General features: G+C 58.2%; 1 protein-coding gene across 1 annotated transcript in view; it reads right to left on the reverse strand.

The window, feature by feature from the left end:
* Positions 1-3,186: 3,186 nt before the first annotated feature.
* Positions 3,187-3,985, reverse strand: part of USP35 (ubiquitin specific peptidase 35) — a 66,953-nt gene continuing 66,154 nt past the window's right edge. The window contains exon 13 of the mRNA XM_010853254.1: positions 3,187-3,978. The gene's annotated coding sequence lies outside the window, so the exon portion shown is untranslated. The remainder of the gene's footprint in view (positions 3,979-3,985) is intronic.

Genomic DNA, 3,985 nt, shown 5'->3' on the forward strand with positions numbered 1-3,985 from the left:
TCCGATCTGGCAGGGTGGTTGGTGGCTTGTGCCCTCCGACTGAGGTTTGTGCAGGGCCCAGGAAAGGTTAGGGTGTGGCCTGGTGCCCAGTCAGCTCAGGTCACCCACTGTTGCTCTGTGGAGTCCCAGGTGCCCTGTTGGACTCAGGCCTGGCTACAGGGACAGGAAAGGGCAGGGCTGGAAAGGCCCCCAGGTCGGTGTCACCCTCTGCCAGGACAGAAGGGGGGCATCACCCCCAGGCTCCTTCTCCCAAGTCTGGGGAGGGAGACTCTCTTATGTTAAAGTTCTTGGCCAAATTTTTAAAAAGTTTCAGAGGCAATTGGATGGACCAGCTGTTTCATCCTACCCTGGGGAGAACAGGCCTTCTTCCTCCAAAAGAAATGAGTTCTGACCCTACCTAAGGGAGGTGACTGCTGCTCACCTTTCTGGTCCTGTGAGCATGTGTACACACACACACTCACCCCCGCAGCAGCCTGAGGCCTGACTGTACTCTGTCCTGGGAGAGATGGTCCCAACAGGTGAGAACTCTTCCTAGTATTAGTCACATCAACTCAGTTAAGTGATGGCAGCGGCTGCTGTGGCCAGGTCTGGACTGCACCCTGAGGACACAGGAGTTAATCAGACTTTGTGTTTGAGAAGGTCACGCTCGATCAGGAAAAAAGACAAGGACACGTTGATGATGGCCGTGAGAGACTCAAAGCTGGGGATGTGTGGAGAAGTGAAGACCACTTCTCCAGGAGGCTGGTGTGTGGGCAGGAGTGGGGAGGTGTGCAGATCAGGGAATGTGGTTTCTAGGAAAAGCGGGTGCCTGACTTGGCCGGAGGGGAAGAAGGGTCAGATTTTTAGAGGAAGGAGGGTGGGTCTGGGCTCCAGTGGAGGAAGATGGAGAGACTTGTGCTTTGGGAACAGGAGACCTTTGGGAGAATGGGCCCAGGCCAGGCCCTCAGCAGCAGCAAGGCCTTGGTGTTCGCACAGATGAAGTGGTGATGGTGGCAGTGGCCTACCCTGGGCAGGGTTTGGTAGGTCACTGCCCAGCCCTGTGTCCCTTTAGGGCCCTCTGCAGACAGTCTCATACGGCAGGGCTTTGAATGGTACGCCCACCCCCACCCCAGAGGCTACAGGTGGGCCCAGGTATGGATGCGTCAGTTCCCAGTATCATTCCCTATTGATCATCAGGTGCCCTAATGATGTCAATGTTTTCCGAATGTGCCATAAGGTGAGTGAGACTGGTTGGAGTCTCGAGACATGGAGGTGTTCAAATCTAACCTCCAAGGAGGCCTCCCTCCAGCTCTTGGTTCCTCCAACCTCCAAACCCTTAGGGTGGAGGCGGGAGCAGAGACTGCTGAAAGCAGAGACTTGGGGCTCAAAAGCCCCAAGTACCAGGTGTCTGAGATTTCCCTCGGTGGCTCAGAGTTCACCTCTGTTGGTGGCCCGGCATGGACGGAGACCCCAGGAAGCCCTGCATCAGCCAGCAGAGCCCCCTCCTGCCTGGGGCTCCCAGGAGCAGCAGCTGTCCCCTCCTGGTCCAGCTCCCCCGCTCCGCGGGGTCAGAGGCAGGGAGGAGTGCCTGCAGGGAGCTGTGTCTCTTCCCCACTGGTGGGGTCAGCTGGACGCTGAGGCCTTGTCTGTGGCTGTTCCCTGCTCTGTGACCTGTCTTGAGGGCCAGTTAACCCAGTGCCCTCCCTAGACCTGATTGCAGTAACTTTTACATTCGAAACCGTTCAACTGCGTCCCATCCCTAGGACAGAAGCACAATGGTTCTCAGCCTGCCCCGGGGCTAAGGCCCCCAGCTGTGGCCACCCCACCCTGCCCTGCCCACAGCCCTCTGAGGGAGCTCCGGAAGCTGGAAGCAGAGCACGGGGCAGGAGGGAAGTCGGTGTGTCCTTCCCCTCTCCGTCCGTCCGTCCTGCGCACGGCGAGCGTCAGAGGCTGCGCACAGGAGCACCAAGCTGCCGCCTTCTGAAACCCACTGACCTCTTCGGGGGACCAGTGGGCCATCTGCCGTGGGGCTGGCGTGTGATATTTGGTGGTGTGTGTTCTTATGTGTTTGTTGGTTACACGTGTCTTGAAATGTAGAATCATTTTCCACGGAATCATTGCTTTATCAAGAAGAGAAAATGGGCTGGAAGAAGCCTGGTCTTAGGTTTCTGGCCCTGTTACCATTTAAAATTGACATTTAATTTTTCAAATCGCTGTTGGTGCCTAATCACTTAAGTTATTAATTTATTGTTTTCTTTAAAAAAAAATGTAACATGTATTTATCCTGTAAGTAGGTCTGGGGTGGGATGGGAATGCATTCACAGGCGTCCTGTTTTTGCGGTGGTGGCACAGGCCTGGAGCTTGCAGGGCCCTTGTTACTGGAGGCGGAGCTAGATGACAATAAAGTCCGTGAGAAGAAAGCAGAGAGACTGCGGCGTCTGCCTCGTCCGGGGGGCGGGCGGCGGGCTTCACAGGACAGCAGTCCTCGGCCAGACGGTCCGCCCCCATCCCCGGCCACTCCACCTTCCGCTCAACAGGAGCCAACTGGGGACCTTTCCTGGCTGTAAGAACAAGTGCGAATCCCCCTTACCTTGGAATCTGTATTCCTGGTGTGTGAAATGGAAGTAATAGCAACCTCTGTCCGCTCATCTTTCTTAAAAGGCGCGCTGGACCACAGAGGTGAGTTCTGAGTATGACCTTTCGGTCATGACAGACCCGTCAGCCCACCTGCGCTGGTCCAAGTCTCGGGGCTCTGTGGGCTTTGGGGCCAAAGCTCAGCTCTTCCACTGTAGCCCAGGAAGCCCCCGGCCAGGCCGTCACTGTGCCAGGTTCCCAGATGGGCAGGCCCTGAGGGCTGCAGGCTGCTTTGCTCCTGGCCTGAGCCCACTCACCCAGGTTCTCCGGGGTAAGAAAGGAGTGTGGGAGCAGCCGCGAGCTCCAGGCATCCAGGAGCTGATAGATGAATCCGTCTACAGCGTCCTGTCTGGGTGGCCCCAGCCTGTGCACCCATCCCTCCAGAGTCAACCCCCCCTAATCTGGGCACATCCCGGCCACCAGGCCTCACATTTACACAGCACTTCCGTGCAGGGCACACTCACCTCCCTGGTGCAGCATGCAGGTCAGCAGGGCAAGGGGGTGTCCCTGCCTTCCTGCCCAGAGACCGCGAGAAGCCATGGCTAGAGCGGGAAGAACGACAGCTTTGAAGGCTTCAGAGAACCTCTTTTTATTCCTGTTTGACACTCTGGTTCTCTCCGCTCCGTTTAGAAAGGGTACAGCAGTGTCAGGGCACAACGCGGGCAGTATCTGCTCCCCACCAGCCCCGGGGACCGTGACCAACAGCTGAGGCGCTGAGCCAGCCAGCGTCCCTCAGGACAGACGTCGTGAGACACACACACACACACACACACTTGCAGTAAAATAAGGACTCTCTCTCGTACCCAGAAGGGGGCATTCTCAGGCACTGAGGCAGGAGAGGGGGCTAAGCGGCCGTCCTTCCCCTCTGCATTGCTCGCGGGGAGGGGGCGGGGGTGCCTCTCTAATCCCGCGCCAGCCTGCTTCCCACCTGCGCGCCTCACAAGAGGACAGCGTCGGCACCCACACACACCGCCTCAGTCCCCTCGGAGAAGCAAGATGCGGCCGGAGGGGCGACACGCAGCCCCTTGTTTATGCTGGGGCTGGGACCCTCCTCAGGTCTGTGCTATAGACACACAGGATTGTCGTCTGAAAGGAGCTGGAAGGGAACTGCTACTTGATGGCAAACACGGGGCAGGAGCTGAGGCCCAGGGAGTGTCCATCTCGGCTTCTCCAAGCTGACCACAACTCTCAGGTGCAAGTCTTAAGGGGGCTGATCCCAGCGTGGGGGCCCGAGGGCAGTTTAAGGGGCTCGGGTCTCACCTCCGCCTCTGAGTCTCTGTGCCTGCCAGGCTGAGGTCGGCAGCCCCTGCTCCATCGCTCTCGCCCTTGGAAGGGGCTGCCTCCATGGCCTCCCCCAGACCCCACCTGGCTG

Source organism: Bison bison, unplaced genomic scaffold (assembly GCF_000754665.1).
Source record: "Bison bison bison isolate TAMUID 2011002044 unplaced genomic scaffold, Bison_UMD1.0 scf7180017864324, whole genome shotgun sequence".
Classification (NCBI taxonomy): Eukaryota; Metazoa; Chordata; class Mammalia; order Artiodactyla; family Bovidae; genus Bison; species Bison bison.